Source organism: Molothrus aeneus, unplaced genomic scaffold (genome assembly GCF_037042795.1).
Source record: "Molothrus aeneus isolate 106 unplaced genomic scaffold, BPBGC_Maene_1.0 scaffold_36, whole genome shotgun sequence".
Taxonomy (NCBI): Eukaryota; Metazoa; Chordata; class Aves; order Passeriformes; family Icteridae; genus Molothrus; species Molothrus aeneus.
In genome coordinates, this window is record NW_027099027.1 from 1,068,260 (window position 1) to 1,094,930 (window position 26,671).

At 54.7% G+C, this 26,671-nt stretch overlaps 1 protein-coding gene and 1 pseudogene across 1 annotated transcript in view; one reads left to right on the top strand and one right to left on the bottom strand.

Annotated features, from left to right (window-relative positions):
* The window catches only part of LOC136570728 (uncharacterized), a 2,607,743-nt pseudogene that overhangs the window by 1,046,493 nt on the left and 1,534,579 nt on the right, over positions 1–26,671 (bottom strand).
* The window catches only part of LOC136570729 (uncharacterized), a 2,347,277-nt gene that overhangs the window by 934,248 nt on the left and 1,386,358 nt on the right, over positions 1–26,671 (top strand).

Here is a 26,671-nt window from a genome sequence, read left to right on the forward strand (position 1 = left end):
AGTCAACAACAGCTCCTGTTGCCAACTGCAGCAGCCCCTTCAAGAGCCCTGAGCTTCCACCAAGGTCAGTGTGTGCCTTGCAAAAGGAAGTGCTTTGCAGTGATGGGGTTGTTGCCCTGCTGCAAGAGCTGGGAGGAAATCAGAAATGGAAAAATGCCAATTGGGCTCAACCACCGCCCAGGTTCTTCATCTTTTCCCTCTTCTCCATGACAGTCAGGCAGGGCTGGACTCCAGCAAGGTTCAAGTTCTTGGTGCTCTATGGCATCAAAGGGATCAAGTAAACTCTTGTACGCAGGGACTACAACAGGGCTACTTGTCAGAACCCAGGAAATTCCTCTGGCTGCCCTGGAGGACTCGAGCCCCTGCCCAGGGCGCTCAGAGACCCTAGCACAGAGCCCAAGACCCCTGTGCCTTTGATTTAGCCCTTGGAAAAAACAACCTTATATGAAGAATTGCGAGCCATGACAGTTTCAGTAGAATGACAGTGAATTTATCCCAGGGTGAAAAATAGATTGTTGGGGTTTCTAGAATGGGGCTTCAGGGGGCAAGATGGTGGAATCTGGGCGTGTCCAGCCTTTCTCCTTCTTCTTGGCCTCCATCTTCTGCTGTGATGGTGGCACTTTCAGTTTGGTTTAGAGTAGAAGCTCACTGTCTAACATAGGTGATAGGTATTGGAAAGTCATTGTAAATATCGTACAGGTAGTTTTTAGGATAAAAAGATAACACCGCCCTGGGGCAGGCAGAGTGCCTTAGACTGTCTTGCTGAGCAGACCTTGGCAGGACAGGAGAAAGAATTTTATAGATAAGATAGAAGAAACAACCTTGAGAGCCAGAAATGAAGAGCTCTGACTCCTTCTTTGAGCACCGGGCTGGGAAAAGAGACTTTGGAACTTATCTCGGGCTCACTCTGACCAGCGAGAGACCCCGAGAGCATGAGTCCGTAAGACAAAATCTTGAGGGATTGGCTCCAAAACATAAATATCCTTGTTGGCCGTGTCTTCTTGACCAAGAAATCCTTCAAAGCTCTTGTAACTACAAGTCTTGCAGCCCTGTGAGCCATGCGGTGCAGATGGGAGCCAAACTCACCCTTCCTGTCTATGTAGAAGAGAAGAAAAAGCAATGGCATCATCTGAAAAACTCAGAGGTCCGCTCTCTAGCTCCTTCCAAACTCCTTCAAATTGCCCAAAGTGGGATTTAGCTACAAATAGGTGTCAAGGACTCTTAGTGCTGGCTCTTGGACTCCAGAGCAGCTGCTTTAGAATCTTTCACAGAACCCTGTGCAGTTCTGTGGCGCCAGAAATGGATCATTTGAAGAAACTTTCCCAACTGACTTGCATGGAGGTTTGTTTGAAGGGTATTTGAGGAGAAAGGCTCCCGGCAGAGCTCTGGGCTTTGGCCTAGCTGTGTCCCCTGCTGATTGTCAAGTGTGCCATCAGCTGCAGGGCTTTCTGGGCTAAAATTATCATCAAATCACTGGGACTTGCTCTTTTTGGACTCTACAAGCTGGAGCCACTTTCGGGGCAAATTTGGAGACCTCATCTCTGGGAGGATGGAGCAGCTAGGATTTTCCCAGTTGCTGGCAATGGTTCTCCAGGCCCTGGGTGTAAAACGGGGCTGCCCAGCAAGTGCGGATCTGCAAGATGATAAACAATTGTCTTGGTTTGAAAAGAGAGGTGTCTGCTAAGGAAGGCAGAAGCCTTCTCTGAAATGGAAAATGTCAATCCCCTCCCTTCAAATGATTCTCATTTAGAAATTCAGATGCTCTCAGGGAAAGATATGGGGATAGGACTGAGCCCGCAGAGCCGGGCAGTGTTTGCTGATGCTCTGAGCCCTTCCTAAAGATCCTGTGCGGGCTGTCTCAGACACCTGGGGCCAGGGATTCCTTCCAAGCTGGGCCACTTTGGCTGGGCCGGGGGCAGCCCCGGGGCAGAAGGCAGTGTGTGCAAGGGCCCTGGGTGGCACGCTGCAGCCCGGTCACCGTGCCATGGAACGGAAGCCGGTGTCCAAGGCCCCTTTGTGACATGTGGGAAATAGAAGCTTGCCCGGCTGCTGGCAACACGCAACGGGGCACAAGGGGACAGAGCGGTGCCGTGAGGAGCCCCTGCACAGCGCACTCGCTCCCGTCTGACCCGGAGCTTCTCCGCGGCGCTGTTCCTGCAGCTGAGCTCGAGGCCAGAGCACAGGACTCGCTGACCCGTGGCCTTCCTGAGGCTTCTATTCTGCAGCTGCCCTCAAGGGCAGAGCGTAGGACTTGGTGCCCCGGAGCTTTCCCAAGGCATCTCTCCTGCAAGTAGCTCCAGGCACAGCCATGGAGCAGAGACCCCCGAGAGTGCCCAAGCTGGCCCGGGTGGAGGAGGAGGAGGAGGAAGAAGAAGGCCCTGGAGCTGCCCCAGCACAGGAGACAGAAGAGGTGGTGCCGTTCCATCCACCGCAGGAGGGTGAGTGGCAGAGCTGGCCTGCAGGGCTGGAGCCTGTGCCAATTGGCGCCATGCCATGCCATGCCATGCCATGCCATGCCATGCCATGCCATGCCATGCCATGCCATGCCATGCCATGCCATGCCATGCCATGCCATGCCATCCCCTGGGGAAATGCCCATGGACAGGAGGGAAGAGGGGCCGGGCAGACACCCCGCAGTGGCCGTGCTCCATCCCCTGGGGCATCCTGGGGCTCTCCCTGCCTGGGCAGCGCAGGGCTGGGCTCTGTTCTCCGGCCTCTCCCACAGCCCCTCAGCTCTGGCTGCGCTCGCTCTTTGCCAGATGCAGCCCTGGAGCGCACACAAGAGCAGGAATTCAGCCGTGGCCGCTTCCGCAGAACAGCGCAGGTACCTGCAGCCACCCCCACCTGGGCTGGGCCTGCTGTCCCTGCTCAGCCCAGCACCGTGTGTGCAGCACTCCATGCAACATCCCCGGCTTCTTGCCCTTCTCCTACAGCTCGTCTGCGACTTTATCCGGAGCATTGGGCAGGAAGAGACCAGCACCATGGGCACTGGGCTCAGAGCTCACTCAGAGCTCCTCAGTCATGAGACCAGTGCCGCCCTGCTGGATTTGCTCCTGGAGAAGGGTGTTGCCACGCCAGAACAAGTGAGCAGCCTGGGGCCAGGCTTCAATTCCCCCATGAGTCCCGTGGCTTCCCCAGCCACGCCTGCTGGTCCCTGGGAGCCTTTGAGGCCATGGCAGTGCGCTGGCAAGGGAAGCACTTCTCCGGGGACCCTGGGGACATGGCTCCCTCTGGCAGCTTTCCAAGTCTCCCCGTGCCTTCTCCAGGTGCCAGCCATGGTGAGGTCCATTCACCCATGGCTCCTGGCCAATGATTCTGCCCAGCACAGGCTGGACGAGGCCCTGCTGAATCTCACCAGAGCACAGCCGGGTGAGGCAGTGGTGACGCTCCTGCGTGTGGCCCCGTCCTGTGACAGGTATGGGGCCCACCTGCCCAGAGGGCTCAGGCCTCCCCAGCCCATCACCCTGTACCGCCTGGCCCAGGCGTCTGAGCAACAGAGAGTTCCAGGGCCCTCTGGCTGCTGCCTTTCCCAGCCCTGGCACGTCAGCCCCCGAGCCTGCTGCCATGCTCCCTTGCCGCCCCTCAGGGGCCTGTCCCCACAGGGCTGGGCTGCCTGGCTGCTGCTGGCCAGGCCCAGTGGGCACAGGCAGAGCCGGCGGTCAGCCCAGGCCCCTAGGGATGCCCAAGCCACGGTGCTGTGTCTGAGACCCCCCTGAGACAGAGCTCTAACCCCTCAGAGCTGCCATCTCCATGTGGAAGACCATCATGTGCTCGTCCAGGACTGCAGAGCCAGTGCTGCTGATCCTCCTGGATGTGCTGGGCAGCTGGCCAGAGCGCAGCACGTGCACCTCCGATGGGGACAAAACGGGTGTCTTTGGCCTGGCTGTGAGTTTCTGCAAGTGGCCTTTGCTGGCCACAAGGCCGCCTCTCCAGCAGCTCTCCATCCTCCTTCCCCCACTGCATCTCCCTGCCTCAGGCGCTGGCCCAAACCTGGCCCAGGGGCAGCCTCAGGCCCACCAGGCCCCGTGCTCCCGCTGCCAAGGTCTCTCTGAGCCTCTCCCTGCCCTGCTCGGGCCCTGCCCCAGGGACACCTGGGCACTGAGCGCTGTCTCGAGGGCCTTTGTCCCTTGCAGGCAACCGTGGTGATGTGGAAGATGCTCCAGGAGCCCCATGTGCCACGTGTAGTGACGTCGTATTTCCCCCAGCTATTTGTGCATCTGCTCTTCCAAGTGTTCTTCAGCACAGAAGAGATGCCACAGGAGGTCGATGCCTTCTGGAAGGAATGCCTGCAAGAGCACGGCCTTGCCACCAGCCCCAACAGGTGCTCCATGCCAGTCCTCCTGTCCCTGCCACGTGGCCTGCCAAGGAGCCAGTGCTGCCAGGGTGACCTGGCCTTTGCTGTGCACACAGGTTTGCAGTGCAGACCCTGAAGTCCCTGCTCTGCCGAAAGCAGTACAAGGAGGTGGTGGTGTCAGTGGAATGCAAGCGTGGCTGGGACACGCTGCTCTGTGCTGACACCCGCCACTATGCCGTGGGTCTGCTGGCCAGGTGAGACTCCCCTTCTCCCCATTGCTCCCAGCATTTGTGCCCTGTGCCCGGGCTGTCCCACACAGTCCTCGTGGCCCTGGGTCACAGGGCCTTGTCACCGAGGGACGGCCCAAGCAGACTGGAAAAGGCTGGGAGGGGAGAGAGCACAGGAGGAAACACCTCCTAAAGGGCCCAGGTCCCCTTGCAGGATGGTGGTGAAAGACCAGCAGGCTCTGCGAGCCTGTCCTTGGAGAGATTTGCTCAGGTTCCTGGTCCCTTTTTCACCCTCCTAGGGAGATGCGCCATGCTTGTTTTGGGTTGGGTTCCAGTATTGCACACCACCTCCTCTGGCTGCTCAGCACACAGGAGCCACACTGGGATCTGCCCGCCCTGGCGTTCCTTGTGGAGGTGAGCCGGGTGTGCAGCGCTGCCTGGCTGAGCTGCCTCCCAGCTCTCTGCCCTCTGGGAGCCGCAGCCGCCTGGGACGCTGCCCGCACCCTGTGCTGCTGCTGCTGCTGCTGCTGCTGCTGCTGCCTGGGCCCAGCCCTGTGCGGCTCCGGGCTCCTGCCGGCCGGCTCCCCCATCACTGGCCTGTGCCTTTCAGCTCCTCGAGTGCCTGGATGCCAGTGAATGTGGTGCCAGTGTTGTGAAGGTCTCTTCAAGGTACCTGCAGAGCGAGTGCAGGGAGAGGCGTCGCCTGGCGCTCAGGGCCCTGCTGGAGCTCATTGATGATCCCTCAATGGTGAGAAGGGGGCGGTGGCTGAAGCTGCGCTGGGAACGCAGTCACTTGGCCTGGCCTGGGCTTGGGGCGCTGGAGCAGCTGCTCCCAGCTCTCCTGCCTCCCACTTCAGCTGCCCGCGTGCTTCGGGACAGGCCTTTGGCCTCTGGGCCCTGCAGCAGCAGGATGGCCTTTCACAGACTTGTGTTCCGCACAGGCTGAAAGAATGTGCAGCCTGACCCAATGCCTCATGGACCTACTGTGCGACAATGATGCAGAGATAGCTGGCATGACCCTCATCACACTCAGCTTTCTATTCCTGCACAAATCACACATTCTGATGTCAACCCCCATTGCCCTGCAGCTGGCTGAGGCGCTCCTGCCACACTTTGACCACGTAAGGCTCTGTGCCCCCAGCCACAGCCGCTGGCTGCTGCCTGGAAACTGTGTGCCCTGTGCATTTCCAGCCCTGTGCCCAGGGGGGCTGCAGGAGCCAATGCTGAGGTATTTTTTCCTTTTTTTTTCCTACAGGATAATAGCCAGGTCCAGCTGCTCTCCATCAAACTCTTCCGAGACATGATGGAGTATTTGGAAGAGAGAGAAAACCCTTTGGAAAGCCCTGTGCAACAGAGCCTGCTAGCACTCTTCTTCCACTGCCATGATGAGAATCAGCGTGTGGCAGAGGTGAGGACTCGTGGGCTGCTGCTGTTCCCCTGGCAGGGGGCTCGGCTGCCTCCTGCCCTGCGCCTGCTGGATCGCAGCCTCCTGCAGGCCATGGCAGGGGACGCGGGTGCCGTGCCCTGGGCTGTGGGGCCATCTTGGCGTCCCTGCTGCTCTCCAGGCTTCTCAGGAAGCGCTGCTTTGTGCGGTCAAGTTGATGAAGAGGAGGGATCTCAAGAAGCTGGTGAAGGAGCAGCAACTGTGCAAGTTCAGCGAGTGCCTGGTAAGGAGGGCCTGCAAGGCCCAGGCTCAGGCTGGAGAAGGCCCCTGAGGGCGGCGCTCAGTGTGTGGGCCGGGCAGCTGTGCCCCTGCCCGCTGCGGCAGCCAGAGGCCGCGCGGGCTCCTCTCCAGGCTCCCGAGGGCCCGAGCCGGGTGCCCGTGGAGCCCCGGCCCGGCGGGGCTGCGGGGCGGCACCGCGGCTCCCCGGGCAGCAGCCGGCCCGCTGCCCCCTCCCCTCGGGAGCCCTTGGCCGGTGGCTGCTGGCCGCGCCTCAGGGCTGTGCGGGCAGGGGAGGCCGGGGCTGGGCGCAGGCAGCGCCCGGCCCAGGGGCTGAGCCCGCGCCAAGCCTTCCCTCCTGCCGCTCTCTGCAGCTGGCAGAGGACAGGAGCCGAGCGGCCGAGCACCTGCGCCGGGCCCTGCGCTACCTGCAGAGCCCACAGGAGCCCCTGCGAGAGGCGGCCATCAGCTTCATGGGTGAGCCACGAGCCCGCGCCCCCTCCCCGGCCCGGCCCGCCACAGCTCGGCCCCGGCCCCGCCTGCTGCCCCGGCAGCGCCAGCCGGGCCCGGGCGCCGTGGAGCCCCGCCTGGGCTGGGCATTGCTGCTGCCGCCCTCTGGCAGCCGTGCCCTGGGGCGGCAGCGTGCGCCAAGGGCCGGGCTGAGCCCTGCCGGGCCAGCAGCCCGTGTGGCCACAGCGCCGGCAGCGCCGCCGGCAGGGATCTGTGCCGCTGCCGCCGTGACAGGCTCTGTGTTCACAGGCATGGCCGGGCGGCGCCTGAGGGGGCAGCAGCGAGAGCTGCAGCTGATCTGCACTGGTGAGTGAGGGCAGCGGGCTGGCAGCGGGGGCTGCCGGGGGGGAGCTGCAAGCCCTGCCCCGGCTGCGGAGGGCTCTGCTCCCGTGGCCAGAGCACACTGAGCTTTCAGGGCCACGGGGGCCATTGCTGGCCCGCAGCTTCGGCCTGATCGCCTTGCTCCCTGCTCCCTCCTGGCCATGGCAAGAGCCGCCTGGCATGGCCCTTGCTGGGGGGTCTCCTCGGCTCCCCGCACATCCGGCTCTGACCGTGGCTCTGTTGCTCTCTCTTGCAGCCCTTGAAGACAAAACAAATGATATCAGCCTTGCCGTCGGAAGCCTGGCAATTCAAACCCTCTGCATCCTCAAGTCAGGAGAGCGGGCTCCCATCTCCAGCTTCCAGTGGCTCCGAAATCACCTGCGCAGGGCATGGAAGAGACGGCCTCGTCTGTCACTGCTCGGCTGCCTGCCCTGCCGCAGCTCTGTGGAGAGCTGATCCCAGAAGCTCTTTTTGCTGGGGCCACCTGAGTCAGGAGGAATTTTCTTTTACTTCAAGAATGTTCTTTTCTTTTTTTTTTTTTTCCTTTACCATGTAAATATAGACTGTGTTCTAATACACAGACTGCCAGGATCTTTCTTTTGCTGCCCAGGGTGTGCAGGGCCTAGGGGAAGAAGGGATAAAGGGTGCTTGTGCTCAGCCAGCTGCCCAGGCGTGCAGTGGGCAAGGGGAAATGGCCAGAAGGCCCTTGGCCTTTGGTGGTTCTGCTGAAGCCTTTGTGCTGCCCACAGAGCGGCTGGGCAGGGGCCGGAGCTGCGGGGATCCCTGCCAGAGCGCTGCCTGGAGACGGCCACAAGCCCTGTGCCAGGCAGGAAGCGCCATCCGTGCCCTCCTGCCCGTCTGCTGCTGGCTGCCTTGCTGAGGGCTCCCGGGTGCCTCTGCATGGGGCTGCTCTGGAGCTGCTGTGGGGCTGCGGCGCTGCTGCCGGGCAGCTTGGCCGCACTGGGGCAGGGCCTGAGGGGCTGGGGCGCTGGCAAGCCCTGAGCAATGGGGCTGTCAGAGGCCACAAGCAGCCCCCTGGCAGCCGCCTTCTTCCTGCCAGAGCTGACTTGCCAGGCGGATCCTGGGCACTCTGGAACTAACAGCATCAGTGTTATTAGAGAATGAAAGTGATCAAAGATGTCTCAAGTCCCACCGTTTCAGAGGTGTTTGAGGGGGAATTAAGGATTTGGGGACACATTCTGTGTGGGGTGCCCCTGTGTCTAAGAGGCAGGAATTTGGTCTCACCCTTCTTGTGTTGCTAAGAACTCCTCCCCCGACCCAAACCCACACTCCAGCCCTGGGATACCCTATAAAGCCCCATGGCCCTGCCTTTGCCCTGTCTTTCATGGGTCAGAAATGGATTCTGGAGCTTTCTGAAACCCAGACCCGTCTCGTTTGTTCCCGGCACCGGCAGCTGCAGCCTCCCTGGACACCATGAACTCTGGAGAATGGGGGCAGCCAGTGGGGACAGGTCCTGGACTGCAAGATAAGTGTGTGTTCTGTTTGCCATCTGTCAGTGGTGGGGCAGTTATGTTCTGTTCATTGGGCAGTTTCTCTCTTCCACAACCAATCCTCCCTCTGGGGAGGTGTGTTCCATTAATAGGCCATTAATTATTAATTATCTTCTGGTAATGTGCCACTGAGTGTCACTGCATGGCTGATTAAATGACATCATCCCATTGGGAGATGCTCTGCCCAGGGGGAGGAGCCAAGCATTCCTACCTGGATAGAATCTGAGATTTGGAACACTGTAGGCAGCCTTTTCCTCCTGGATTCCCAGAGGAGCAGCTGTCTTTCTTCTCCACGGGATTCCCAGAGGATCAGCCTTTTCCTCCTGGATTCCCAGAGGAGCAGCTGTCTTTCTTCTCCACGGGATTCCCAGAGGATCAGCCTTTTCCCATTGGATTCCAGAGGAGCAGCTGTCTTTCTTCTCCACTGGATTCCCAGAGGATCAGCCTTTTCCTTCTGGATTCCAAGAGGAAGGAAGATTCCCAGGCCCGTCTACAGCAGCCCTGGACCTTCAGAGGAAAACTCCACCCTTCTCCAGGATCCCTGCTCCAACAGAGCCACACCTGGCACTGCAGGAGGGCTGCAGCCACCACTGAATGGGACTGCTGCCAGCACCCTGACCCACAGGGTGTCACGTCCTGTTCTGACTCTGTCAGTGGGGTTTTTTTTCGTTTGTACTACTGCATTTATATTTTTAATTTTTCCTATAAAAGAACTGTTATTTCTATTCCCATATCTTTGCCTGAAAGCTCCTTAATTTCAAAATTATAACAATTCAGAGGGAGGGGTTTACATTTTCCATTCCAGGGGAGGCTCCTGCCTTCCTTAGCAGACACCTGGCTTTTCAAACCAAGACAATAACAAAGTTACTTTAACACCACAGATAGAAAATCCATTTTAATCTCTGCAAAAAGCCAATGTTATGTGTCCATAACAATAAACCTCTCGCTGAGTGATGGTAGATGTCAAAGTAACTTTGCTATAAAGATATAGTTTTTATTTCTGTTGTTAATTAAGCTCAGTGAAATAGCTGCTTGTGTTAAACTGCCTGCTTGGATGGGATAACATCCAATGCACCCAGGATGAGGACACCTGTACAGATCTGCCAACTGTCAGCACTCCCTGTCTGAAGTGAGCTACACTTTGGTAACATCTCATGTTTCACGCATGCAGTGGGTGACCAGATGATTTAAAATGCTCATAAAATAAACAAGAAAGATTTTAAAATGCTAATAAAATAAACAAGAAAGGTCATTTTTGTTCCTCAAAATAACAACAACAACATCAACAACAACAACAACAACAAGAAGTTCTGGTTTAATGAATGGTGGAATCTGTTGCTCTTAAAAGGAAAGATTCATAGGTGGAATAAAGAGTGTTCAACCCAGCTGTTTCTACTGTGAGGCCGTATTTCATCCCCCCTGAAAGTCCTTCATGTTTGCACAGAAAACTGTCCTTGCACAGCCCAATAAATTCCATCACTTCAGCTGGCCAAACAACCACTGTGGTCAAGTGGGGTCTGAGCAGCTTCCAGGATCCCAAGCAGCTTCAGAAGCTTCATTTTACACCTCCTCTTCTCCCAGTGAATACCCACCACCACCATAACTGTGGACCCATAGCTATGGATCACTGGCCTGGCCAGCACAGGGCTAATGTTTGCATCAGCCAGGAGGAGCTGCTCTGCCTGCCTGTCTGTCTCAGCCTCAGCCCTGAGACCCCAAATGCCTCCATTCTGGCCCAATCCTTCCTGGTGCTGAGCATAAGAACTTGTGCAGACAAGAGCAGGGAGGGAATCTCACCAGCCGTTTATCACCTCAGCAACAAGACCTTGGTACCAGGCTGTTATCTGTAGCAGAAAGCAGCAGCAGGAAGGAGACACCAGATCACCAGCCCCAGGCCATGGCCCTGGTGCTGTCCTTACCAGTGATCAGTGTCTGCAGCTCTCCAGGAGCTCAGGGAGCAGGGATGCTCCTCACCATCTCATCTTACCCATGCACCCAAAGCCACGGCCAGCTGTGTGCTCCTGCCCACCAGCACATGCCAAGGCACAGTGTGGGATTCTTGGGGAGGTGTCCTCTGCAGGGCCAGGAGTTGGACTTGGTGATCCTTGGCGGTCTTTTCCAACCCAGGATATTTTGTGATTCTAAGGCTTTGGCCAGCCCAGGTTTCAGCCACCTCCCTGATCCAGGTGTGATTGACCCCAAACCAGATCTTGCCTCTGTCTACCCTCCAGTGCAAGGAACATGTTGCATCTACCCCAGCCCCCCTGCTTGTGTCTGATGGATCATGCTGACCTTTTCAACATATTTCTTGGAGTATTATAAAACATTAACTGACAAAAAACAAAACAAAACAAAACAACAAACCCAAAAAACAAACCAAAAAACCAACAGACCAGCCCAAAGGAAATCAATTTGGGTAATGATGGCCTTTTGTTCCAGTTTATCCTGCACCAAACTCCACAGATGGTAAATCTGAACATTTCCCAGACCTTCACTATAGAGCTTGGAACTGTCTCTCTGATTTCTTGGTTGTTTCATGACACGTGCATTTCTCCTATATAATCCCAGTGTTTTGCTTAGAAGCCATATTTATAACTGTGAATCAATCTTCTTCATTTGAACATCTAGGACAGAGTCACACATCATTTCACCATTAACTAGGATAGACTCAGCCTTGCAGATCTTTCAGGTTTCAAGCCTGGCTGTGTTGTTTCAGTTCTTTGCTGCTGCTTGTGTTCTGTGAAAAAAAAAAAAAAAATTAAACAACCAGACTTTGGGACTTTCTGTTGCGGCTTGAAGAAGAACACAGGTTGTTTCATCGCTGTTGTGAGACATGTGTTACCCGGCTCATTAATTCACAACAGTTCTTGTTTTCTCTGCCTTTTTCACACTGATGTGATACATTTGTGAAGTCCAGGGTTGTACTGCAAGTGATTAGTGCTGCAGTAAAGTCTGATAAACTGAGATTCCAACAAAAAAGTGTGAAAAATGTAACCTCTAAAGTTCTGAAAGCTCACATGTGACAAAACCCATAAATCACCCCAGAAGCAGTCATTATGGTGAGTTACTAACGTGATTATGCAGCTGCATTTGTCATCATTTCCCATTACGTAGAGAATAAACCTGTCAGGCTGATTTATGGCAGAGGGCTCCACAAGATGGGAACTGGCACCTGTACTGTTCTGTGGAAAACGATGAGAAATGCTGTGTCTGCTCAAGTGCTGAATGGAAAAGGAAGGAGGGGAGATAACTGTTCTTTGAAGGCACTGATTCAGGGACAAAGACTTCAGAGAGGAGTCATGCTTACACCCATGGGATGGCAGGAAGAGTATCCACCAACCTGTCCCAACAGCAGCAGCAGCATCAGAATGCGTTCTCCACAGGTGGAGGGGAGAGAGGAGAGAGGAGGTCTTTTGAGGGGACCAAAGTCAGTCATGGAGAAATCCTAGAATCCTGGAATGGTTCGGGTCACAAGGAATCTGAAAAACCATCTTGTTCTAACCCCTGATGTGGGCCGTGACAAACTGAACAGCTGAATGCCTGGCTACTCAGGGGATACTCAAGGTTTTGGATTCCATGCCTGTGCATCTCCCGTGGAGCAGCTGGGTCTGTTGGGAGCAGATGGCATCCACCTGAGCTCAGAGCAGGCCAAAAGATGGGCAGATGTGGGACTGAGCAGGGCGAGGGACATCCCTGCACAGCAGCGCTCTGACAAGAGCAGCAGTGGCCTCCTCTCAGTGCCCTTCCCCGAGCAGCAGCCGCTGAACACCATGGTGGCTACACAGATGCTTTTGGCTCTGCAATCCCTTTGTGCTCAAAGGCCACGCTGGGCATTTCAGCTGGCCTGGAAGGTCTGGCTGGGCAGGGAACAGGCAAGAGGCACTGCTGGTGTGAGCTCCATGTGGTCACGGGGGACACAAGGATGATTCTGTTCATCCAAAGGAAAACACAAGCAGCCAGTCCCTGCTAACACAGCAGTGCGACTCTGTCCAGAGCAGCTCAAATTCTCTGCCAGAACCATCCCCCTGCACCTTCTTGATCTGAAGGGAACTAGAAGTGATTTCACTGCAGTTCTTCATTTCTGCTGTCTGATAATGGGAAGGTTTCACAGAAGTCTTGGATGGACTGGATCAGGGAAGAGTCAAGCAAGAAAAACTGAGCAACCATCACCCAACCCCACTCACAGAAGAACAAGTCCCATTAGGAAAAGCACCTCAGGTGTTTTCATCGTTGATAATATGTATCCTACTCAACATTATGGATTATAATCTTTTCCCTTTGGAAACTTATCAGTGGGGACTTCTGCCTGCTTTGTGAAGGGAGCCCCTGGGGCCCATCCCCTCCCAGCGGGGCTGCACTTGCTGCCTGCCGAGGCTTTCATTGCTGGGCCCACTGGGAGCCCCTGAGCTGGGCCGGGCACCAAGGGCGGGGCTGGCCCGGCTGTGATGCCTCTGACCCCTGTGACACCAGGGGCAGCGTGTCACAATGGGGGCAGCTGGAAAAGGCCCCCGCAGGTAACGCTGGCCCAGCACAGCCTGGGCAAGCGGTGAGTGCGCACGTGGCGGGGCTGGGCCGGGCCAGGGCCGGGCCACAAGCGCCGCACCCGGGCCTGCATTGTCCCCCTGCACCCAGGGCCAGCCCCTGGGGCCGGCGCCTTGGCCGGGGCACGGGGCTGCTGCTGCTGGCCCACTGGCACAGGCCCTGCTGCCTGCCAGCTGCCCGGGGCCCTCTGCTTCTGCCCTCACATCCCTGCGCCTCCGGGCCTCACTTCAGCCCCCACAAGCTCCCTTGGGAGCCCCAGTGAAAGCCTTGTCTCTCTCCTCCTGCAGACCATGGCGCACAGAGCAGTCCTGGCTGGGCTTGTGCTGCTCATCTTCCTGTTCCCACTTTCCGTGGTGGACAGATTTCACGGGGATGGGCAGCAGCGTGCAGAGGAGATGAAACCGGCCCCCCCAGAGCCAGCTGAGCCCGGCTGGGGACCCTGGCTCCTGGCTGCCTTGCGCTACCTGCACCAGCTCTGGCAAATTGCTCAGCCGCTGCTCCTGCCTTTGGGCTGGTGGCTCAGGCGCAGAAGGGCAGCCACGAGGCAGAGAGCAGCGGCCCAGAGAGCTGAGGAAAAGGCCAGAAGGAGGAAGGTGGAAAGCGAGCGGAGAAGGCGGCTCCTTAGGAAGAGATTCAAAGAAATGGAGCAAATGTGCCGGGCCACGAAAGAAATAGAAAAGCAAATGGCCAGGCTGATTGGAATGAATAGGGATACAAACAGGATGCTGAAGGTAGGCAGGGCAGGCTTTTGGAGGAGCACAGGCAGTGGCTGTGTGAAGAAAAGCTTCCTGCTGGAGATGCTCTCTGGGCCGGCCAAGGCGAGCCACACATCTTTGTGAGCAGCCGGCGCACAGAGCTGCGCTTGCTGCCCAGCACAGCCCTGCGCCGGGGCACAGGCTCCGGGCTCCTGACACACCCTGCCCCTCTGCCCTCTCTCTCCTCACGGGATCTGTAGTAACTGCATCGATTTTAACCCTTTCCCATACAGAGCCTTTGCATCTGCTCGGAGGAAAGCACCATCTGAAGGCATCGGGCCAATGATTGGAGATTGATTCAAATTCTTAAATAGCTTTGAAATACTGAAAATGTTTTCTTTAAAAATAATTGTCTTTAGCAACATTTTCCAAACTTTTTATTACTATAATGTAGATTAATACTCTTGTAAAAGATCATAAATATTTTAATAATAAGTAGGAATTAAATAATGGCACTTTTCCTTATATTACATAGAACTTACAATTCACCAAAGTTACCAAGAATTATTGCAGTTAACCAAAACTGAAGTATACTTTATTTTTATCTAAACCAGCAAATGTTGCTTGATCTTCATGATCCAATAATTATTTTGTGTCTTGTTTAATATTCATATATACAGTACATAGACTGTTGCTACGAATGCCTATAATCACAATTGGTTAATTTAAATTACACTCTCTGCCCTCCTGTCTCGGGAGGGTGACTTCCCTCAGGCAGCTGCAGTCCCTGTCAAGATGCAATAAAGGCAATGCCTGAACAAACGCTGTGTCTGTGAGTGTCCATGCTGGACTCAGGTGTCAGCTGTGGGGAATTCCTGACACAGAGGCACCACAGCAGCCCTTGGCCATGCAGAGGCTCCTTTCCTCCCCTGCAGCAGCTGCTCCTTTGGTGCTGTGATCCAGCCTCTGCTCTGCGCGATGCCAAATGCAAGAAAACCAGGAGTGCCACCACTCAGACTGTCACTTAGGTCCCTGCAGAGCTCAGGAGCCACCATGGCTGTGTAGGTGTGGAACCTGCAGTGGGCCATGACAGCAGGGACAGCAGGGACAGCAGGGACAGCAGGGACAGCAGGGACACAGCACAGCAATCACAGCCCGGCTGCCCTGGGACAGGCCCGGCAGGCGGACAGGACACGGGGCAGGCAGGAGTCCCCATCCTCTCTGTGCCCTCCTGAGCACAGGCACATAAGGGACAGGGGCAATGGGGACACAGCCGGCCCCTCTCCTCTGGGAATATCCCACCTGCCCAGGGGCCCTGACAGAACGCAGGGGCTGAGGCTCTGCAAGGGGAACCCAAGGCTGAGCAGGAGGACCTCCAAGTTACATCTGCCCACATTCTGCATGCAAACTGCTGCGTGGAGGAGAAAACCAGAGGGGCCTTGCCACAGCAGATCCCATCTGAGGGAAGGTGTTCTCTATTCCTGCACACGGGTGCCCCATGCAACATGGAGCACATGAATGCACTTTGACACCAGATTCTCACCCATGCTCGAGCACTCTGGCACAGCAGGAGCGGCCACTCCCTAATAACACACGGGTTTGCAACTCTTATGCAAAGCAACACAAATTGTCTCTCTCCTCCTGCAGACCATGGTGTCCAAATCAGTCCCTGCGCTGCTGGTGCTGCTCCTCTTCCACTTCCCACGGCCCGTGGTGATCAGTTTGGATGAGGATGTAGAGCTGGGCAAAGAGGGCCTGGAGCAGGCTACCCCAGAGCCACCCGAGCCTGCCTGGGGACCCCTGCTCTGGGCAGCTGTGCAGCAGGGGCCCTACTGGGCTGCTGCTGAGCTGCTCTTCCTGCCTTTCTTCCTCTGCCTCAGGCCCAGAAGGGCGGCCATGAAGCAGAGAGCAGCGGCCCGGAGAGCTGAAGAAGAGGCCAGAAGGCGCAGGATGGAAATGGAGCAGAGAAGGCTTCGGGTGTCTGTGGAACATTCCTGGGTTTCTGGGGAACATTCCCTGGTGTCTGGGGAACATTCCCGGGTGTCTGGGGAACATTCCCAGGTGTCTGGGGCACATTCCTGGGTTTCTGGGGAACACTCCCGGGTGTCTGTGGAACATTCCTGGGTTTCTGGGGAACATTCCCAGGTTTCTGGGGAACACTCCCGGGTGTCTGGGGAACACTCCCGGGTGTCTGGGGAACACTCCCGGGTGTCTGGGGCTCTCCTGGCCCCGTTCCCAGCCCAGGTTCCCAGGGTTCAGGAGCTGCCCTGGTGCCCGGGCCCCGCGACATCGCCTGGGTGCACTTGGAGCCCGAGGTGCAGGCGGGCGCCGCCCGCGAGGCCCTGCAGGGCTTCAGCATCACCCAGAGCAGCGCCAGGAAGATCTCCTGCGCCAAAAAGGGACCCAGCTTCCCACCCAAATCCCCTCTCTCCATCCCAAATCCTTCTTTGTGCATTCCAAATCCTTCTTCTTTCACCCCAAATCCCCTTTCCCAGCCCCCAGGGATTTTGGGGCTCCTGAGGGGTTATTGGGGTTTTTCCCAGCATTGTACCCAGGGTCTCTCTGCAGACATTGCACCTGGAGCTGCCCCAAATAAACCCCAAATGACCCCAAATTTGGGGACTCGGGGTGGGGGGGGGGGGGGTGTGATACTAAAATTCGGGGTTTGGAGATGTTTGACCCCAAACTTTGGGAATTGGGGGTTTGATCCCAAAATTTGGGGTTTAGGGGATTTTGACACCTCAGGGTTTGGGGATTTTTGACCCCAAACTTTGGGAATTGGGGATGTTTGAAACCCCTGGGTTTGGATTTGGGGGTTTTTGTTCCCAGGATTTGGGGTTTGGGAGTTTTTTTCCCCAGGATTTGGGGATCAGGGGGTTTGACCCCCAAACTTTGGGATCAGGGCAGTTGGACACCCCAGATGTTTCAAACCCCAGGATTTGGGGATCAGGGGGTTTTTACCCCAAAGTTTGGGAATTGGGGGGATTGACCCCAGGATTTGGGGATGAAGAGGGTTGGACACCCCAGATATTTCAAACCCCAGGATTTGGGGAATGGGGGTTTAGACCCCAAACTTTGGGGCTTGGGGGTGTTTGACACCTCAGGATTTGGGATTTGGGGGTGTTTGACCCCAGACTTTGGGAACGGGGGGTGTTGGACACCCCAAATGTTTCAAACCCCAGGATTTGGGTTCAGGGGGATTTAACCCCAACATTTGCAAACTGGAGAGTTTTTGACACCCCAGGATCTGCGATTTGGGGGGGTTTAAGGCCTAAAATTTGGGGTTTGGGCTGGGGGGCGGGGGGGAGGTTGAGATCGCAGAGTTTGGGTCTGGGGGTGTTTGGCCACCCCCAGTGTTTGAACCCCCAGGATTTGGGGTCAGGGGGAGTTGACCCCAGGATTTGGGGTGTTTGACCCCAATGTTTGACCTCACCTCGGGTTTGGGGTCGGGGTTGAGATCAGGGACATTCCCTGGAGAAGCGGCGGGATCGGGATCAGGAACGGGATCGGGAAGCGGAACAGGAACGGGGAGGGTCCCTGAGCCAAAGCCGGACCCCAACCCCAGGGAGAGGCCCCGCCCCAGTCCCGGAATGGCCCCATCCCCACAATCCCGGAGCCCTCCCCAGGCCCAGCCCCTCCCCGGCCGCTGAACGGAGCCTCCCTCAATCCCAGCCCGCCCCGATCCGGGCCGGAGCCATCCCCAGAGCCTCCCCCATTCCCGGCCCGAACCCTTCCATCCCTTTTTGGGGCGGCTCCTGCCGCTCCCCGCCCATTTCTGGGGGTTCCAAAGGGCCCCGCGGACCCTCCCCATTTTGGGGGTGTTGGGGGGGCCCCAGGGCCGCCCCGAGGGCCGAGGGGGGATCGAAAGCCCCAAACCCGAGGGGCTCCTGGGGGTGCCCAGTTCCTCCCGTCCCCAGCCCGAGACAGACCCTGGCCAATCAGAGCGCGGGGCGCTGATGACGATCCCGTTGCCGGGCAGAAACTCGGCGCACTGGCCCCGCCCGGCGATTTCCAGCGAATCAGCGCCCGGCTCGGCTGTGACTCATCGGGTGCCGGGCAGAACCCAGCGCCTCTCACAGCGCTGGCCAATCAGAGACTGCGCGGGGCCATTCCCAGCCAATCAGAGCGTTTGTCGCTGATGGCTCTCAGTGCCCAGGAGCGGAATTTGGGGCGGGGGGCGGTGACCCCGGCGATGGGGATGGGGCGTGCGGGGGCAGCTGGGGCCGCACTGGTGGCACTGGGGGCGCTGGGAGCCCCCCCGGCCGCGGGGGGAGCGGGGGGCGCGGGGAGAAGGGGGGCGGGGGGGCCCCAAATTCAACCAAAGGGGGGTCGGGACCCCCAAAGGGAGCAGGAGGGGCCTGGAACCCCCAAAACCAAGCACGGGGGAGGGGATTGGGGACTGGGGGAACGATGGGGAAGGGGCGGGAGAGTGGAGGAAAGAGGGGGATGGGACCCCCAAATTGAGGTGGGAGGGAGCTGTGGACTGGGGGAAACCCCCATCAAATCCCATTAAAATCCCATAAAAATCCCATAAAAATTCCACTCAATTCCCATTAAACACCATTAAAATCCAATAAAATCCTATTAAATTCCATTAAAATCCCATGACATCTCATTAAAATCCCATAAAATTCCATTACAATCCCATCAAATTCCACTTAAAGTCCATCAAATCCCATTGAAATCCCATTAAATCCTATTACATTTCTATTAAATCCCATTAAATTCTATTAAAATCCTACTAAATTCCTATTAAAATCCATTAAAATCCCATCCAATCCCATAAAATGAGCCCAAACCCACACAGAATTGGCCCTGAATTACCCCACACACACACGGCCCTAAAAACCCAACAATGTGAAAAATTACCCCAAATTATCCAAAATTTACCCTGAATAACCCCAAAAAACCCCCAAATAACCCCAAAGGCACACAAAGAACCCAAATCCCCCAAATGACCCCAAATGCCCCAAATGACCCCAATCCCATAAATGACGCCAATCCCATAAATGACCCCAAATCCCATAAATGGGACTGGGAGAGGGGAAGGAAAGGGGTAGTGGGACAAACTGGGCGAGGAAATCAAACTCTGCAGTCAGACAGAGCAGGGATTTGTGTATCCAGCGCTGGGAGCGAGGGGGATCTCTCTGGCAAAAACCCACTCGGTCTCCTTTAGCCTTCAGCTCCATTTCAAAAGTCACAATTACAACACTTCATTAGCATACTCACATTTGCATAAAGCTGTGTCCAGGTTTTACAGCCGTGTATGGCTTCAGCGCCTGCGTCCGTTCCTCCTGTGGCGGCCCTCAGTCTTCTGGTGCTCTTTTGATGAAGGCTTCTGTCGTCCTCCTCATGCTGGAACTTTTTACCTGGACCATCAGCCCATGCCTGGTGCTCCTTGTTCTTCAGTCTAACCTGGTCTGAGCTGATTTTGCCCTTTGCAAGCTCTGTTCAAACTTGCTCTCTCGCTCTCGCTGCGTTTGTTGTGTCGCTGGCTCTGCTCTCTCTCTTGCTCTGCTGCCTCGCTGGCTTTGCCTGCATGTGAAAAATGCATGTATTTTATGATTGGCTTTTCGCAAATATTAAAATGAATATTATATGTCTGGTGTTAGAATATTATATATATATATATATATGTATATATTATATATTATTATATATAATAGGGTTATATATTATATATTATTATATATGATATATGATATATAATATATAATATAATATAATATAATATAATATAATATAATATAATATAATATAATATAATATAATATAATATAATATAATAATATATATAAAATATATAATGTATAATAATATATAATGTATAATAATATATACTATATATTCTATATTATAGATATAATATATATTATACATTATATATATTATACATTATATATTATATATTACATATATTAAAATCATATATTATATAATTATATTATATATAATATATATTATATATTATATATATATATAAAAATATTATATGTCTGGTGTATTAATTCTCTTAAGTACTGTGTTAAATATAGTTTTAGGTTATAAAAATTGTTAAAATAGAAACGATGCTATGTAGGATTCTTGTTTTAAAGAAAGGACTTGCACTGAGATAGCAGCCACAGGACACCTAAATCTTTCCAAGAAAAAGAATTTATTGCCCTCTTATCAGAAGAAATGAACTTCTTCCCGCCTCGAAGGCGCTGTTTGGATTCGGAGGAAGAAGGTGGCACTGCCCAGACAGAATCCTGTGTTTGAATGGAATTTATGCATCATGGATGAAGTGTATGAATATGCAACAGGCTGTTGTTTTTAAGGGTTAATCCTTTGTTAACGGGTGTCCCTTTTCGGGCTCATGGTGCCCAGAAAAAGGTACCCAGACCTCCATAACCCTTTCTCTCTATTGTCTCATATTGTCCTAATTCAAATTGTCCAATTTATTATTACCCTAATTGTATTGCTATTTTTATAACCATTTTATTACTATGGAACTTTTACAATTTCAAAATCAAGTGATTGGCGTGTTTCACACTGCACATCTCGCTCCAGGGCTGCTTGTGCTGAACCTTTCCTTGCACAGCCCTGAGGATTCCCCCAGCCCGGGCTCCCAGCAGCTCCAGGCCCGGCCAGGAGGAGCAGCAGGGCCAGAGCTGGCAGGGCGTCCCCCCAGATGTGGCCCCCGCTGGTGGCACAGCCGGACCCTTGGGAGGCTGCCTCAGGCTTTATTGTCCACCAGCATCCCAGGAGGGAGCAGAAAATCCTCCTGCAGACGCTGATTCCGGAGGCTCCCAGCGCTTCCTTGTCTCCAGGAGCTTCTGCCAAGCCCCAGTGAAACCTCGGTGCCACATTGTTCCACAGCCTCACAACGCTCTCCTGGCTCCCGTGAGGTCCCTCTGTGTCCCGCTGCAGCCTTGGCTCCATCAGGGTCTCCTGGCTCCATCAGGGTCTCCTGGCTTCCATCAGGGTCTCCTGGCTCCATCAGGGTCTCCTGGCTTCCATCAGGGTCTCCTGGCTCCATCAGGGTCTCCTGGCTTCCATCAGGGTCTCCTGGCTCCATCAGGGTCTCCTGGCTTCCATCAGGGTCTCCTGGCTCCATCAGGGTCTCCTGGCTTCCATCAGGGTCTCCTGGTCTCCATCAGGGTCTCCTGGCTCCATGAGGCTCTCCTGGCTCCATCAGGTTCTCCTGGCTCCCATCAGGGTCTCCTGGCTCCCATCAGGGTCTCCTGGCTCCATCAGGGCCTCCTGGCTTCCATGATGCTCCACTCTGTCCCAAGGGGATCCGCGGCTCAGCTTTGGAGCCCTGCAAGATCCAAAGGTTCCCCCAAAAAAACACCAGCCCAGGGACCCCCAGGATATTTGGGCTGAGCTCCCGCTGCCCAGGCACGTGCATGGAACCCAAGTGACCGCTGGGACTCCATGGAATGTCCTGGAACAAACTGTCCCTGGTCAGACAGGGGTGCCATGGAACACAGGTGCCACTGGGACACGAACACTGCCCATGGAACCGAGTGTCCATGGGGACAGAGCCGGGCCTGATGGAACACTGGAGAACATTGTCACCCCATGGAATCCATGGAACCAGGTGTCCATGGTGACACTGGAGAACATTGTCACCCCATGGAATCCATGGAACCAGGTGTCCATGGTGACACTGGAGAACATTGTCACCCCATGGAATCCATGGAACCAGGTGTCCATGGTGACACTGGAGAACATTGTCACCCCATGGAATCCCATGGAACCAGGTGTCCATGGTGACACTGGAGAACATTGTCACCCCATGGAATCCATGGAACCAGGTGTCCATGGTGACACTGGAGAACATTGTTACCCAATGGAATCCCATGGAACCAGGTGTCCATGGTGACAGAGCCGGGCCCAATGGAACCTACTGGAACACAGGAGAACATTGTTACCTGTTGGAACCCGGGCTGCTGAGAATTTCGGACTTTCTGAGCTGACAGACACTGACCCCCAAGAGAACACTGCATTTGACCTGAGGCTGTGGAGAAGGCTTCCAAAATGGAATGATGGAACTGGGATTATGGGTGTGGAGTTTGAATAGAAGGGTGTAATATCACATGGTGGACAACATGGAGTTTAAGGTTTTAGAATATAGTAATATATATAAAGCAAGATGGAGGTTTTAGGGTGGAGGCTGATCCTTTTTCTTTGCCTTCTTCTTCTTCTTCTTCTTCTTCTTCTTCTTCTTCTTCTTCTTCTTCTTCTTCTTCTTCTTCTTCTTCTTCTCCTTCTCCTTCTCCTTCTCCTCCTTCTCCTCCTCCTCCTCCTCCTCCTCTTTCTCCTTCTCCTTCTCCTTCTCCTTCTCCTTCTCCTTCTCCTTCTCCTTCTCCTTCTCCTTCTCCTTCTCCTTCTCCTTCTCCTTCTCCTTCTCCTTCTCCTTCTCCTTCTCCTTCTCCTTCTCCTCCTCCTCCTCCTCCTCCTCCTCCTCCTCCTCGTCCCTTATGTTGGGCACGGGTGATTGGTTATTGGGTTAAAAGTAAAAATAATTTAGGTGTCATTTCTTCATTGAACAGTTTATCCTCAAAAGACCTTGCAGAGAGAGAGATGGGGCTCAAATGTTACCTTGTTAGCGAAGTGCTGCAGAACTCACAGCTTATGAGACTGTTCTAGAGACAAGAGCTAATGAACACCTGAGTCCAAACAAGAAATGCTGTCTTGGGATTTCATCCCGACCTTGGCAGAAAAGAAGCAAAAGAATTGACTGTTACCCCACGGAATCTCATGGAACCAGGTGTCCACTGTTTCATGGTGCAGCCTCAGAGAGTGGTGAGACCATTGTGGCACCATGGAATATCCTGAAACCACGGCTCCCATGTGACAAACCTGGGCTTTATGAAACCAACGACACCGCTGGGATGCAATGGAATCTCAGGGGACCAAGGGTCAGCTGTCAACACATCAGCTTCTCAGGAAACCAAGGCAAACACTGTGACACAGAGAGGGGCCTCATGGGACCCAGGAGACCATGGTGACACCGTGGTGGGATCTCATGGAACCAAGTGTGAATTGCTACAGGACCCAGGAGACCATGGTGACACCGTGGTGGGATCTCATGGAACCAAGTGTGAATTGTTAAAGGACCCAGGAGACCATGGTGACACCGTGGTGGGATCTCATGGAACCAAGTGTGAATTGTTGCAGGAGCCAGGACACCATGGTGACACCGTGGTGGGATCTCATGGAACCAAGAGCCCAGAGTTTCACGGCTCAGCCTCATGGAGCGCTGGAGACCATGGTGTCCCAAAGGGAACACATGGAACAAAGGCTCCTTAGTGACACAGCAGGGCCTCATGGAATGCAAGAGATCATCCTGATGGAATGGAAACTCATGGATTCAAGGGTCCACTCTTTTGCTGCGTGGCCTCATGGAATGCTGGAGACCATTGTGGCACCATGGAAACGAATGGCACAAAGGCTCCACTGTGACCCAGCAGGGCCTCATGGAACCAAGGACACCACTGTGATACAATGGAATCTCATGGAACCAAGGTCCAGTTGTGACAAAGCTGGGCCTCATGGAACCAAGGACACAGCCGTGATGCAATGGAATCTCTAGGATCCAAGGATCAATTGTCAACACATCAGGTCTCATGAAACCAAGCAGAACATTGTGACACAGTGGAATCTCATGGGAGCAAGGCTCTGCTTTGATCAAGTGGGGCCTCATGGGACACAGATGCCACTGGGACATTGTCAGGCCTGGTAGGAACAAGACACCACTGTGTCAGACCAAGGCCTCATGGGACCTAGGAGAGCCCTGGGACACAATGGAACCTGATGGAACCAAGGGCCCATTGTGACACGGCAGGGTCTCATGGAACCCCTGTGCCACTGGGACATTGCCAGGGCTGGTGCAAGCAAGGTTCCACTGTGACAAAGGCAGGCCTTGTGGCACCCAGGAGACCATTGTGGGACAATGGAATCTCATGGAACCAAGGCCCCATTGTGACAAAGCGCGGCCTCATGGAAGCCCAGTGCCACTGGGACATCTCCAGCCTTGGAGGAAGCAAGTGTCCATTGTGACACAGCACAGCCTCAAATCACAGGAGAACAGAGGGATGCCATGGAATCTTGGGGAACCAAGTGTCAATTCTAAACACAGCGAGGACTCCTGGAACCCAGGAGACCATTGTGATGCTGCACTTTGTCACAACGGGGCCGTGCTTCTGTGAGGATCCATGGGCCCACAATGTTCTCCTGGGTTCCAGGAGGCCCCGCTGGGTCACAATGGCCCCTTGCTCCCACGAGCCACAGCACGGTCCCCGTTGCCCCTGGGTTCTGTGAGGCCCTGCTGCGTTCACAACTGACACTTGCTTCCATGAGATTCCATTGCGTCACAGTGGCCCCCATGTTCCCATGAGGTTCTGCTGGGTCACAGTGGACACTGGGTTCCACAAGAGCTGGCAATGTCCCAGTGGCACCTGTGTCCTGTGGGCCCCACTTTGCCAAAGCAGAGCCTTGGCTCCATGAGATTCCAGGCTGTCCCAATGCTCTGCTGAGTTCCACGAGGCTGTGCTGTGTCACAATGGACACTGAGTTCCACCTGTCCTGGCAATATCCAAGTGGCCCCTGGCTTCCATGAGGCCCCGTTGTGTTTGCAGGTGACACTTGGTTCCCCAAGATGTCATTGGCACGCCGCTCTCCTGGGTGCCCTGAGGCCTTGCTGTGTGTGAGACATGACCGCTACTTTTAAAATTTTAAGGTTGATTCAACCTTGAAAAAAATGACAACAAGGGACTGAAACAGGAGAAATCACAGCACTGGGAGCCCTTCCCCACCCCGTGGCTATCAGCCACATGGCTCCTTCACAAATTGGCTGCTCCTCCTTTTAGGCTTTTGGTGTTGCATCAGGTAATCCTAGCCCCACCCAAAGTCTGTCAGGTAACTCTTTGTGGCCGTCCATTGGTGGAGAATGCTTTCTTGCAACCTGACTGGAGAGCAGGTGTTGCCATGCCTGCCTTCCAGTGACAAACCTGCCCTCCCCAAATGCCCCAACCACCAAGGCCATTACAAGGGGAGGGGAAAGAGGACTATGGGGGACAGATGACAATAACATCACTACACATCTTAACACACACATAGTATCTATCTCCTCACTGTGAGACGCAACTATGACATCACTCATCTGTAACACTGTGCAATAATGGAGCCTTGTTCCTACCAGACCTGGCAATGTCCCTTTGGCACCTGTGTCCCATGAGGCCCCACTTGGTCAAAGCAGAGCCTTGGCTTAACAACTGACCCTCGTTTCCTTGAGATTCCATTTGTGAAAAACACGTTCACTCTCCTGTGAAAATGTACAAAGTTTAATAAGGGACAATGGGAGACCAGGACCATGGAGCAAAGGTTATTACGGCCAGGTGCCTCTTGGCACTCAGCCAGGAGCACCCTGTTACCTTCGGGGATCCCCTGAAATACCTTTCCCCTTACATCAGCCTGCTGCATATTCATAGAGCCTCATGCATATCCATAAACTACTTTACATATTCCAGGAATGATTTTACATGGCCCCTCCTTGGGTCTGCCTTTTCAGAGCATGTGTGTTTCTTGGCTGTGGTTTTGGCTCCTTCTCTTTATCGCCTCCAGTTTTTGGCCCTTGGTGCACTCTGCCTTCAGACGGGGAGTGCTGATAGTTGGCAGATCTGTACAGGTGTCCTCATCCTGTGTGCATTGGATGTTATCCCACCCAAGCAGGCAGTTTAACACAAGCACACTTCTATCAGCTATTTCACTACCATGTCTAAGCTCAATTAACAACAGAAATAAAAACTATATCTTTAGAACAAAGTTATTTTAACACCACACATATAAAATCCATTTTAATATTTGCAAAAAGCCAATATTATGATATTTATCTATAACAGGGTGAAGGAGCCCTGGCCCAGGCTCTGGCCCTGGGGGACACGGGGACGCTGCCGGGGGGTCCCTGTCCCCCTTTGCACCCCCAGGGCCCCGGCCCCTGTCCCCGTGTCAGGCTCTGGGGTCGATCTCGTGGAACATCCTCTGGGGGAGGCTGCGGGGCCGGGGGCGGGGGGACCCGGGGGGACAGGGGACCCCGCTGTGCACAAGCAGGGTTGGACTGCCCTGGGGGGAGCTGTGAGGGGGCCGGGGCAGAGTGACCTCCCCAGGGACCTCACACAGCCCCCGTGATGTCACATTGCCCCTCTGATGTCACACAGCCCCTGTGCTGTCAGACAACCCCTGTGAGGTCACACAACCCCTGTGAGGTCACACAACCCCTGTGACGTCACAAAGCCCTTGTGATGTCACACAGCCCCTGTGATGTCACACAGCCCCCCCCATGATGTCACACTCCTCCTGTGATATCACACAGCCTCTGTGATGTCACTCAGCCTCTGTAATGTAATGGAGCCCCCATGATGTCACACAGCCCCATGTGATGTCACAACGCCCCCATGATGTCACACAGCCCCATGTGATGTCACACTGCCCCTATGATGTCACACAGTGTAGTAAATACCATGGACTAACTTGCACTGCTTGATAATAAGCCAGATAAGAGGATTTATTAACACAGCCCTGTGATGTCACACAACCTCCATATGATGTCATTCAGCTGCTATGTGATGTCACACAGCACATTTGTGATGTCACAGTCACCCTGTGATGTCACAGCCTTCTCTGTGGCATCACACTGCTGCTCTGTGACTCTGTGTCACAACCCACATTGTGATGTCACAGAGCCGCCTTCTGTGATGTCACAGCTAGCTCTGTGATGTCACAACCCCCTCAGTGCTGTCCCACAGCCCACTCTGTGCTGTCACACAGCCCCTTGCTGCCATCCCAGCTGCTCTGTGGCTCTGGGACACAGCCCCAGAGGTGCTGCTGTGACACAGCCCCCGCGGGGACATCCCACAGCCCCGGCC